Raw genomic sequence first — 13,477 nt, 5'->3', positions numbered from 1 at the left:
CGGGTGGAGGGAAGGCATTCAGATAGCAAGATCAAAAGACCAGTTAACATAAAAATAGCGGTAAAAGAAAGGTAGAAACGCAATATTGCAGCGATAAGAGAGAGGCTGAAGACAGTCAAAGGAGAGGATTTTTGATTCCACCCTGTCTATAAGAGCGGAATGAATGGAACCCCCCATTGATATGTGAAACATACTACATACGAGTACATGGACGGATAAGGCCCATTTGCAGAGTTAGCATTTGGGAGGGTGTAAAAAACTGACGGTGAAGTCTCAGAACGTCTAACTTCATAAAAGCTCTTTTAGCTAGAGATATGAGTCAAGTTTCCAGCTGAGAGTATAAGTAAAGGAAAGGCCGAGGATATTCAGTGTAGAAGTAGGGTTAAGTCTCATTGAAGAAAAGGGAATAGTTGTCTGGAAGTTTGTCTCGAGTTGAAAGATGGAGAAATTGTGTTTTTTGAGGCATTGAACATTACCAACTTTGCTCTGCCCCAATCAGATATTTTTTGGAAAATTAGAAGTCAGACGTTCTGTGGTTTCCTTGCGTGAAATGCTTACTTCCTGAAGGGATGGACCTCTATGAAAAGACGCGGAAAAATGCAGGGTGGTATCATCAGCTTAGGAGTGAATAGGACTAGAAGTTTGGTTTAAAAGATCATTGATGAATGATAAGAAAAGAGTGGGTGACAGGACATAACCCTGAGGAACACCACTGTTAATAGATTTAGGTTAGGTTAGAAAGAAAACTTGAAGTTACAGAGAGAAAGATGGAGGTCGTAGGAAGGTACTCTGAAAATCAAAGATTTGTGCCAGCCTCTATCGAGGGCTTTTGATATGCCTTAGACAACAGCAAAAGTTTCACCCAAATCTCTAAAAAAACGATGACCAAGACTCAGGAAGGAAAGCCAGATCACCAGTATAGCGGCCGTAACGGAACCCATGCTGGTGATCAGATAGACAACAGCGAAAGCTTCACCCAAATCTCTAAAACACGATGACCAAGACAGAGGAAGGAAATCCAGATCACCAGTATAGCAACCTTAACGGAATCCATACTTGTGATCAGATAGAAGGTTATGAAGTGATAGATGTTTAAGAATCTTCCTGTTGAGGATAGATTCATAAAGTTTAGATAGGCAGAAAATTAAAGGAATAAGATGGTAGTTTCAAAGGTTAGAACGGTCTCCCTTTTTATGAATAGACTGAATATAGGTAAACTTCCAAGAAGAAAAAAAGGTAGATTTTGACAGAGTTGAAAGAGGTTGATTAAGCAAAGAGCAAGCACAGAGGCATAGTTTTTTTTTTTTTTTTTTGAAGAGCAATAGTAGGGACCCCATCAGCTCCAGATTCATAAGTCTTCTGAGCTCAGTTTAAGGCCAGTGAGAGCATAAAAAAAAAAAAAAAAAACATCAATGCGAATAATTTTAATAGGTAGTATGAAGTAGTCAAAGGGTGCAGGAGAGTGAGGAAAAAGCCCTGAATCGTACAAGGTAGAATTTTTAGCAAAGGTTTGAGCGAAGAGATCAGCTTTAGAGGGAGATGTGATAGCAGTGATGCCATCTGGTTGAATTAAAGGAGGGAAAGAAGAGGAAGCAAAGTTATTGGAGATATTTTTGGCTAGATGCTAGAAGTTACGAGGTAATTTAGATCTTGAAAAATTTTGACACTTTCTATTAATTAAGTAGTTCTGGACTAGTTGGAGAACAGCCTTGGCATTGTTCCGGGCAGAAATATAATGTTCATGAGATTCTTGAGATGGAAGGCTTAAGTACTTTTTGTGGGCCACCTCCCTATCATGTATATCATGAGAACTGACTGTTTAAAACAAGTTTTGGAAGGTTTAGGAAGAGAAAAAGAGTGAGGAATGTACACATTCATGCCAGACGGTCAGGTGTGTGTGGTAGGAAATTTTTATTTTAGAATATTGAGCGGAGCCTAATAGTAGTAAACAAGGAAGCAGAGGAATTTCTTAAGGTAATTCAGAATTTTTTTTTTTTTCTTTTTTAAACGGGTAGTCGTAGAACCCACAAGAGGGAACAATATTCTAGATTTAATTCATACTAACAGTGAGAAAGCAGTCAAGCAGGTAGAGGTTGGAGGACCGCTAGGTTACAGTGACCATTGGGAAAGTAAGTACAAATTAAAATGGGAAGAAACACTTAGAAGCAAAAACTCTAATAAAATACCTGACTTTAGAAAAGCAGATTTTGAGGAATTAAAAAGGTACCTCCAGGGAGTTGACTGAGAGAGAGAGGGATCATGAAATTAGTGGGATGCCACAGGGATCAGTATTAGGGCTATTGTTGTGTTTAATATATATAACAATGACTTGGATTGTGGAATTAGTAGTGATAATAAATTTGCGGATGACATAAAGATAGGTAGATTAATTAGATCAGAATCGGATGCCATCGACTTGCAGGCATATATATATATATATATATATATATATATATATATATATATATATATATATATATATATATATATATATATATATATATATATATATATATATATATATATATATATATATATATGAGGGACACTGGCCAAAAAGAACAAAAATTTAAAATAAAATAAAAAAAAAGCCTACTGAGATACCAGTCCCAGAATAGGGTCCAAAAGGGTAGTCAGAAATTAAAGGATTAGTGTCTTGAAACCTCCGTCTTGAAGAAATTCAAGTCATAGGGAGGGTGGAAATACAGAAGCAGGCAGGGAGTTCCAGAGTTTACCAGAGAAAGGGATGAATGACTGAGAATACTAGTTAACTCTTGCATTAAGATGGTGGACAAAATAGGGGTGAGAGAAAGAAGAAATTCTTGTCCAACGAGGATGCTTGAGGAGGCGAGGCATGCAGTTTGGAAGATCAGAAGAGCAGTTAGCATAAAAAATAGTGGTAGAAGACAGCTACAGATGCAACATTGCGGCGATGAGAGAGAGGATGAAGACAGTCAGTTACAGGAGAGGAGTTGATGAAACGAAAAGCTTTTCACTCCACCCTGTCTAGAAGAGCGGTATGAGTGGAACCTCTCCAGACAGGTCAAGCATTTTTTTTTTTTTTTTATATATAGGAAGGACACTGGCCAAGGGCAACAAAAATCTAATAAAAAAATGCCCACTGAAATACCAGTCCCATAAAAGGGTCAAAGCAGTTGGTCAAAATTTGATGAATAAGTGTCTTGAAACCTCCCTCTTGAAGGAATTCAAGTCATAGGAAGGTGGAAATACAGAAGCAGGCAGGGAGTTCCAGAGTTTTCCAGAGAAAGGGATGAATGATTGAGAATACTGGTAAACTCGTGCGTTAGAGAGGTGGACAGAATAGAGGTGAGAGAAAGAAGAAAGTCTTGTGCAGCGAGGCCGCGGAAGGAGGTGAGGCATGCAGTTAGCAAGATCAGAAGAGGAGTTAGCATGAAAATAGCGGTAGAATACATGCAACATTGCGACGGTAAGAGAGAGGCTGAAGACAGTCAGTTAGAGGAGGGGAGTTGATGAGACGAAAAGCATTTCATTCCACCCTGTCTAGAAGAGCAGTATGAGTGGAACCTCCCCAGACATGTGAAGCATACTCCATACATGGACGGATAAGGCCCTTGTACAGAGTTAGCAACTGGGGGGGCGGTGAGAAAAACTGGCGGAGACGTCTCAGAACACCTAACTTCATAGAAGCTGTTTTAGCTAGAGATGAGATGTGAAGTTTCCAGTTCAGATTATAAGTAAAGTACAGACCGAGGATGTTCAGTGTAGAAGAGGGGGACAGTTGAGTGTCATTAAAGAAGAGGAGATAGTTCTCTGGAAGGTTGTGTCGAGCTGATAGATGGAGGAATTGAATTTTTGAGGCATTGAACAATACCAAGTTTGCTCTGCCCCAATCAGAAATTTTAGAAAGATCAGAAGTCAAGCGTTCTGTGTTTTCTCTGCATGATATGTTTACCTCCTGAAGGGTTGGACGTCTATGAAAAGACGTGGAAAAGTGCAGGGTGGTATCATCAGCGTAGGAGTGGATAGGACAAGAAGTTTGGTTTAGAAGATCATTAATGAATAATAAGAAGAAAGTGGGTGACAGGACAGAACCCTGAGAAACACCACTGTTAATAGATTTAGGAGAACAGTGACCGTCTACCACAGCAGCAATAGAACGGTCAGAAAGGAAACTTGAAATGAAGTTACAGAGAGAAGGATAGAAACCGTAGGAGGGTAGTTTGGAAATCAAAGCTTTGTGCCAGACTCTATCAAAAGCTTTTGATATGTCCAAGGCAACAGCAAACGTTTCACAAAAATCTCTAAAAGAGGATGACCAAGACTCAGTAAGGAAAGTCAGAAGATCACCAGTAGAGCGGCCTTGACGGAACCCATACTGGCGATCAGATAGAAGGTTGTGAAGTGATAGATGTTTAAGAATCTTCCTGTTGAGGATAGATTCAAAAACTTTAAATAGGCAGGAAATTAAAGCAATAGGACGGTAGTTTGAGGGATTAGAACGGTCACCCTTTTTAGGAACAGGTTGAATGTAGGCAAACTTCCAGCAAGAAGGAAAGGTAGATGTTGACAGACAGAGCTGAAAGTTTGACTAGGCAAGGTGCAAGCACGGAGGCACAGTTTCGGAGCACAATAGAAGGGACCCCATCAGGACCATAAGCCTTCCGAGGGTTTAGGCCAGCGAGGGCATGGAAAACATCATTGTAAATAATTTTAATACGTGGCATGAAGTAGTCAGAGGGTGGAGGAGAGGGAGCAACAAGCCCAGAATCGTCCAAGGCGAGGGCATGGAAAAATATCATTGAGAAGAATTTTAATACGTGGCATGAAGAGTTTTTAGCAAAGATTTGAGCGAAGAGTTCAGCTTTAGAAATAGATGTGATAGCAGTGGTGCCATCTAGTTGAAATAGAGGAGGGAAAGAAGAAGCAAAGTTATTGAAGATATTTTTGGCTAGATGCCAGAAATCACGAGGGGAGATCTTAAAAGGTTGGAGAAAGGCTAGTTGGAGAACAGACTTGGCATGGTTTCGGGCAGAAATATAAAGTGCATGAGATTCTGGTGATGGAAAGCTTAAGTACCTTTTGTGGGCCACCTCTTTATCATGTATAGCACGAGAACAAGCTGTGTTAAACCAAGGTCTAGTAGGTTTAGGACGAGAAAAAGTGAGGAATGTACACCTCCACGCCAGACACTATCACCTCTGTTATGCGCTCAGCAAACAAAGACGGGATTCTGACACAGAAGCAGTAGTCATTCCAAGGAAAATCAGAAAAATACCTCCTCAGGTTTTTCCCAACTAGCAGAGGCAAAACGCCAGAGCACCTTCGCTTAGGGGGATCCTGAGGAGGGATTGGAGCGATAGGACAAAATAAAGATATGAGATTGTGATCGGAGGAGCCCAACAGAGAAGAAAGGGTGACAGCATAAGCAGGATTAGAGGTCAGGAAAAGGTCAAGAATGTTGGGAGGACGCAGTAGATATCTGCCGAAACGATAATTACTCCCAGTGAGGTCTAAAGTACTGTTCAGGAGGTGCTGTGAACTTATCATTAAACCCAGCTGTGACCTCACTGAACGTTTCCCTTTGTGTCTCACAACACAAGGGGGCAGTCACAGCCTGCCCTCTAAAGACAACTCTCTTCCTCCACACAAAACTACAAGCACCTAATAACACACACACCCTTCACTCAAAAATTTTAAAATCATGGCGACTCCTACACCAGCCTCGGAGTCCCCATCTGGGGAGGGGACCATAAATGTCCCCAGGTCGGACTGCCTTTCTGTCGACGACCCTAAGTGTCTTGACACCCCCCTCAACTTTTTCTTCATTAACTTCTGCAACATTCGCGGTCTAAGATCTAATTTTCAATCTGTAGAACACCACCTCTCCTCTTCTAAACCTCATCGTCTTTTCCTCACTGAAACTCAGGTGTCTGAGGCAACTGACAGTAGCCCCTTTTCTGTTCCCTCCTACTTTCTCTATCCTCATTTTCGATCCAAAGCTGGATGCTGCGTTTATGTGCGCAATGACTTAACCTGCTCTCGTGCCCACGCTCTTGAATCTTCCGAGTTTTTCACCATCTGGCTACGACTACAGAGTCATTCTCATACTAAATTTATCTATGCTGTATACCTCTCTCCTAACTCCTCTGACTATAAGAAATTCTTTGACTACTTAACTTCCAAAGTGGAGCACATTCTGACCCTCTTCCCTTTTGCAGAGATCTCCATTCTTGGAGACTTCAATGTTCACCACCAGCTTTGGCTTTCCTCTCCCTTCACTGACCATCCTGGTGAACTAGCCTACAACTTTACTATCCTCCATGACCTAGAGCAATTGGTGCAACACCTTACTCGTATTCCTCACCGTCTTGGAGATACGCCCAACATTCTTGACCTTTTCCTTACCTCTAATCCTTCTGCTTATGCTGTCACCCTTTCTTCTCCGTTGGGCTCCTCCGATCACAATCTCATATCTTTATCTTGTCCTATCACTCCAATCCCTCCTCAGGATCCCCCTAAGCGAAGGTGCCTCTGGCGTTTTGCCTCTGCTAGTTGGGGGGACCTGAGGAGGTATTTTGCTGATTTTCCTTGGAATGACTACTGCTTCCGTATCAGAGACCCGTCTTTGTGTGCTGAGCGCATAACAGAGGTGATAGTGTCTGGCATGGAGGCGTACATTCCTCACTCTTTTTCTCGTCCTAAACCTTCTAAACCTTGGTTTAACACAGCTTGTTCTCGTGCTATACATTATAGAGAGATGGCCCACAAAAGGTACTTAAGCCTTCCATCACCAGAATCTTATGCACTTTATATTTCTGCCCGGAACCATGCCAAGTCTGTTCTCCAACTAGCCAAAAACTCCATTAACAGAAAATGTCAAAACCTTTCAAGATCTTACTCCCCCAGTGATTTCTGGCATCTAGCCAAAAATATCTCCAATAACTTTGCTTCTTCTTCTTTCCCTCCTCTACTTCAACCAGATGGCACCACTGCTATCACATCTATTTCTAAAGCTGAACTCTTTGCTCAAACCTTTGCTAAGAACTCTACCTTGGACGATTCTGGGCTTGTTCCTCCCTCTCCTCCACCCTCTTACTACTTCATGCCGTGTATTAAAATTCTTCGCAATGATGTTTTCCATGCCCTCGCTGGCCTAAACCCTCGGAAGGCTTATGGATCTGATGGGGTCCCTCCTATTGTTCTCCGAAACTGTGCCTCCGTGCTTGCACCCTGCCTAGTCAAACTCTTTCAGCTCTGACTGTCAACATCTACTTTTCCTTCTTGCTGGAAGTTTGCCTACATTCAACCTGTTCCTAAAAAGGGTGACCGCTCTAATCCCTCAAACTACCGTCCTATTGCTTTAATTTCCTGCTTATCTAAAGTTTTTGAATCTATCCTCAACAGAAAGATTCTTAAACATCTATCACTTCACAACCTTCTATCTGATCGCCAGTATGGGTTCCGTCAAGGCCGCTCTACTGGTGATCTTCTGGCTTTCCTTACTGAGTCTTGGTCATCCTCATTTAAAGACTTTGGTGAAACTTTTGCTGTTGCCTTGGGCATATCAAAAGCCTTTGATAGAGTCTGGCACAAAGCTTTGATTTCCAAACTACCCTCCTACGGTTTCTATCTTTCTCTCTGTAACTTCATCTCAAGTTTCCTTTCTGACCGTTCTATTGCTGCTGTGGTAGACGGTCACTGTTCTTCTCCTAAATCAATTAACAGTGGTGTTCCTCAGGGTTCTGTCCTGTCACCCACTCTCTTCTTATTATTCATTAATGATCTTCTAAACCAAACTTCTTGTCCTATCCACTCCTATGCTGACGATACCACCCTGCACTTTTCCACGTCTTTTCATAGACGTCCAACCCTTCAGGAGGTAAACATATCACGCAGGGATGCCACAGAACGCCTGATTTCTGATCTTTCTAAAATTTCTGATTGGGGCAGAGCAAACTTGGTATTGTTCAATGCCTCAAAAAATCAATTCCTCCATCTATCAACTCGACACAACCTTCCAGACAACTATCCCCTCTTCTTCAATGACACTCAACTGTCCCCATCTTCTACACTGAACATCCTCGGTCTGTCCTTTACTTATAATCTGAATTGGAAACTTCACATCTCATCTCTAGCTAAAACAGCTTCTATGAAGTTAGGTGTTCTGAGACGTCTCCACCACTTTTTCTCACCCCCCAAGCTGCTAACTCTGTACAAGGGCTTTATCCGTCCACGTATGGAGTATGCTTCACATGTCTGGGGGTTTCCACTCATACTGCTCTTCTAGACAGGGTGGAATCAAAAGCTTTTCGTCTCATCAACTCCTCTCCTCTAACTGACTGTCTTCAGCCTCTCTCTCACCGCCGCAATGTTGCATATCTAGCTGTCTTCTACGGCTATTTTCATGCCAACTGCTCTTTTGATCTTGCTAACTGCATGCCTCCTCTCCTTCCGCGGCCTCGCTGCACAAGACTTTCTTCTTTCTCTCACCCCTATTCTGTCCACCTCTAACGCAAGAGTTAGCCAGTATTCTCAATCATTCATCTCTTTCTCTGGTAAATTGTGGAACTCCCTGCCTGCTTCTCTATTTCCATCTTCCTATGACTTGAATTCCTTCAAGAGGGAGGTTTCAAGACACTTTTCCACCAATTTTTGACCACTGCTTTGACCCTTTTATGGGACTGGTATTTCAGTGGGCATTTTTTTATTAGATTTTTGTTGCCCTTGGCCAGTATCCTTCCTACATAAAAAAAAAAAAAAAAATTTCCAAGACGGTCAGGAATACGAGTAGGGTGTTGCACCAATTGTCTAGGTTATGGAGGATAGCCAAGTTGTAGGCTAGTTCACCAGGATGGTCAGTGAAGGGAGAGGAAAGCCAAAGCTGGTGGTGAACATTGAAGTCTCCAAGAATGGAGATCTCTGCAAAAGGGAAGAGGGTCAGAATGTGCTCTACTTTGGAAGTTAAGTAGTCAAAGAATTTCTTATAATAAGAGGAGTTAGGTGAGAGGTTTACAGCACATATAAATTTAGTATGAGAATGACTCTGTAGTCGTAGCCAGATGGTGGAAAACTTGGAAGATTCAAGAGCGTGGGCACGAGAGCAGGTTAAGTCATTGCGCACATGAACGCAGCATCCAGCTTTGGATCGAAAATGACGATAGAGAAAGCAGGAGGGAACAGAAAAGGGGCTACTGTCAGTTGCCTCAGACACCTGAGTTTCAGTGAGGAAAAGAAGATGAGGTTTAGAAGAGAAGAGCTGGTGTTCTACAGATTGAAAATTAGATCTTAGACCGCGAATGTTGCAGAAGTTAATGAAGAAAAAGTTGAGGGGGGTGTCAAGACACTTATGGTCGTTGACAGAAAGGCAGTCCGACCTGGGGACATTTATAGTCCTCTCCCCAGATGGGGACTCCGAGGCTGGTGTAGGAGTCGCCATGATGATCTTAAAATTTTTGAGTGGAGGGTGTGTGTGTTATTAGGTGCTTGTAGTTTTGTGTGGAGGAAGAGAGTTGTCTTTAGAGGGCAGGCTGTGACTGCCCCCTTGTGTTGTGAGACACAAAGGGAAACGTTCAGTGAGGTCACAGCTGGGTTTAATGATAAATTCACAGCACCCCCTGAACAGTGCCTTAGACCTCATTGGGAGTAATTATCGTTTCGGTAGGTGTCTACTGCCTCCTCCTACTACTTCATACATGCTTCATACATGGACGGATAAGGCCCTTGTACAGAGTTAACAGCCGGGGGATTGAGAAAAATTGATGGAGACGTCTCAGAACACCTAAATTCATAGAAGCTGTTTTAGCTAGAGTTGAAATGTGAAGTTTCCCGTTCAGATTATAAGTAAATGAAAGACCGAGGATGTTCAGTTTAGAAGAGGGGGACAGTTGAGTGACATTGAAGAAAAGAGGATATTTGTCTGAAAGGTTGTGTTGAGTTGACAGATGGAGGATTTAAGTTTTTGAGGCATTAAACAATACCAGGTTTGCTCTGCCCGAGTCATAAATTTTAGAAAGATCAGAAGCCAGGCTTTCTGTGTTTTCCCTGCGTGAAATGTTTACTTCCTAAAGGGTTGAATGTTTACGAAAAGACATGGAAAAGTGCAGGGTAATATCATCACCGGAGGAGTGGATAGGACAAGAAGTTTGGTTTAGAAGATCACTAATAAATGATAAGAAGAGAGTGGGTGACAGGACAGTACCCTGACGAACACCACGGTTAATAGAGTTAGGAGAAGAAAGAAAGGACATTTGAGATGAAATTACAGAGAGAAGGAGAGAAGCCATAGGAGGATAGTTTAAAAATTAATGCTTTGTGCCAGACTCTATCAAAATTTTTTGATATGTCCAAGGGAACAGCAAAAGTTTCACCAAAATCTCTAAAAGAGGATGACCAAGACTCAGTAAGGAAATCCAGAAGATCATCAGTAGAGCGCCCTTCACGGAACCCATATTGGCGATCAGATAGAGGGTTGTGAAGTGTTATATATTAAAGAATCTTCCAGTTGATGATAGATTCAAAAACTTTAAATAGGCAAGAAATTAAAGCAATAAGACGGTAGTTTGAGGGATTAGAACGGTCGCACTTTTTAGGACCAGGCAGAATGTTGGAAAACTTCCAGCAAGAAGAAAAGGTAGATGTTGACAGACAGAGCTGAAAGAGTATGACTAGGCAAGGTGGAAGCACGGAGGCACAGTTTCGGAGAACAATATGAGGGACGCCTTCAGGCCATTAAGCCTTCGAAGAGTATAGGCCAACAAAGACATGGAAAACATCATTGCAAAGAATTTTAATATGTAGCATAAAGTAGTCAGAGAGTGGAGAAGAAGGAGGAACAAGCCCAGAATTGTCCAAGGTAGCGATTTTAGCAAAGGTTTGAGCGAAGACTTCACCTTTAGAAATAACTGTGATAGCAGTGCTGCCATCTGGTTGAAATAAAAGAGGGAAAGAAGAGGAATCAAAGTTATTGGTGATATTTTTGGCTAGGTGTCAGAAGTCGCGAGAGGAGTTAGATCTTAAAAGATTTTGATACTTTCTGGTAATGAAGAAGTTTTTGGCTAGTTGGAGAACAGACTTGGCATGGCTCCGGGCAGAAATATAAAGTGCATAAAATTCTGGTGATGGAAGGCTTAAGTACGTTTTCTGGGCCACCTCTCTGTCATGTATAGCAAGAGAACAAGCTGTGTTAAACCAAAATTTGGAAAGTTTAGATCGAGAAAAAGAGTGAGGAATGTACGCCTCCATGCCAAACACCATCACGTCTGTTTATGTTATGCTCTCGGGACATAAAGACGGCTCTCTGACAAGAAAGCAGTAGTTATTCCAAGGATCCTGAGGAGGGACTGGACCGATATACAGATATGATATTGTGATCGGAGGAGCCCAACGAAAAGGAGAGGGTGACAGTATAAGCAGGATTAGAGGTTAGGAAAAGATCAAGAATGTTGGGCGTATCTCCAAGACGGTCAGAAATACGAGAAGGATGTTGCACCAACTGCTCTAGGTCCTGGAGGATAGCAAAGTTGAAGGCTAGTTCACCAGGATGGTCAGTGAAGGGGAAGGAAAGCCTAAGCTGGTGGTAAACATTGAAGTCTCTAAGAATGGTGATCTCTGCAAAATGAAAGAGAGTCAAAATGTGCTCCACTTTGGAAGTTAAGTAGTCAAAGAATTTCTTATCGTCAGAGTTAGGTGAGAAGTATACATCACAGATAAATTTAGTTTGAGAGTGACTCTGTAGTCGTAGCCAGATGGTGGAAAACTCGGAAGATTCAGTAGCGTGGACACGAGAGCACGTTAAGTTTTTGCGCACATAATCGAAAATGAGGATAGAGAAAGGATGGAACAGAAAAGGGGCTACTGTCAGTTGCCTCAGACACTTGAGTGTCAGTGAGGAAAAGAAGATTAGGTTTAAAAGATTAGATCTTAGACCGCGAATGTTGCAAAGTTAATAAAGAAAAAAGTTGAGGGGGGTGTTAACACACTTAGGGGCATTGTCAGAAATGTCGGACAAATGTCTGACCTGAGGACATTTGTGGTACCCTCACCAGATGGGGACTCCGAGCCTGGTGTAGGAATCGCCTTTATGATTTTGAAATTTTCAGTGAAGGGTGTGTGTGTTATTATGTGCTTGAAGTTTTGTGTGGAGGAAGAGAGTTGTCTTTAGAGGACAGTCTGTGACTGTTCCCTTGTAAGATTTAGAGAGGATGAATGAATGGACGGATAGATGGCAAATGCAGTTTAATGTCTACAAATGCAAAGTATTTATCGTAGGTAGAGGAAACCAACACAGTAGATACACAATAAGCAACGAAACTTTGGTAGGTACAGGGTATGAGAAAGATTTAGGAATTCTAGTTAGCTCTGAACTCCATCTAGAAAAACAATGCATAGAGGCCAGAAACAAGGGAAATAGGGTATTAGAATTATTTTTTGGGAGTGTTAAAAGCAGTAAGCTCGAAGTAATATTTAAGTTATATTTGCCGCTCGTCAGACCTCATCTAGACTACGCCGTGCAGTTCTGGTTCCCACATTACAAGAAAGATATAGGGCTATTAGAATCAGTACAGAGGAAAATGACTAAAAGGATATAGGGGATGAGAAGCATTCCTTACGACGCGAGGTTGAAGCTGTTAAATTTACATTCTTTAGAGAGACGTAGGTTAAGGGGATAGAAGTATTTAAGTGTTTTAAGGGTTATAACAAGAGGGGATGTAAGCAAAATTCTTATGATTAGCAACCACGATAGAACAAGAAATAACAGGTTCATGCTTGAAAAATTTACTAAAAAAAAAGAAATTGGTTCTCAAATAGAGTGGTAGATAAGTGGAACGGACTTAGTAATCATGTTGTTAGTGAAACACATTAGGGAACTTGAAGAGAAGATGAGACAGGTTTATGGATGGGGCTGATAGGTGGAAATAAGTAAGTATAATTTGATACAGGGACTGCCACTCAGAAGGTTCAAGAGAGTGGGCATGAGGACAGGTTAAGAAGATGAGGTTTAGTAGAGGAGAGGTGGTGTTCTACTTATTGAAAATTAGATGGAAGATCGCAAATGTTTCAGAAGGTATTGAAAAAAAAGATGAAAGGGATGTCAAAACACTTATGGTGTATATATATATATATATATATATATATATATATATATATATATATATATATATATATATATATATATATATATATATATATATATATATATATATATATATATATATATATATATATATATATTTATATGTATATATATATATATATATATATATATATATATATATATATATATATATATATATATATATATATATATATATATATATATATATATATATATATATATATACATATAAGCTTGGTCGCTTCTTGCAGCTTACCTTATTTCTTATGGTGTTCTGTTCTTATACAGAGATGAACCTCTGGCACGGAAGCAGTAGTCATTCCAAGGAACATCGATAAAATACCTAATCAGGTCCCCTTAACTAGCAGAGGCAAAATGCCA

The sequence above is a fragment of the Scylla paramamosain genome, chromosome 36, assembly GCF_035594125.1.
Source record: "Scylla paramamosain isolate STU-SP2022 chromosome 36, ASM3559412v1, whole genome shotgun sequence".
NCBI classification, from domain to species: domain Eukaryota; kingdom Metazoa; phylum Arthropoda; class Malacostraca; order Decapoda; family Portunidae; genus Scylla; species Scylla paramamosain.
This window is presented reverse-complemented; position numbering follows the sequence as displayed.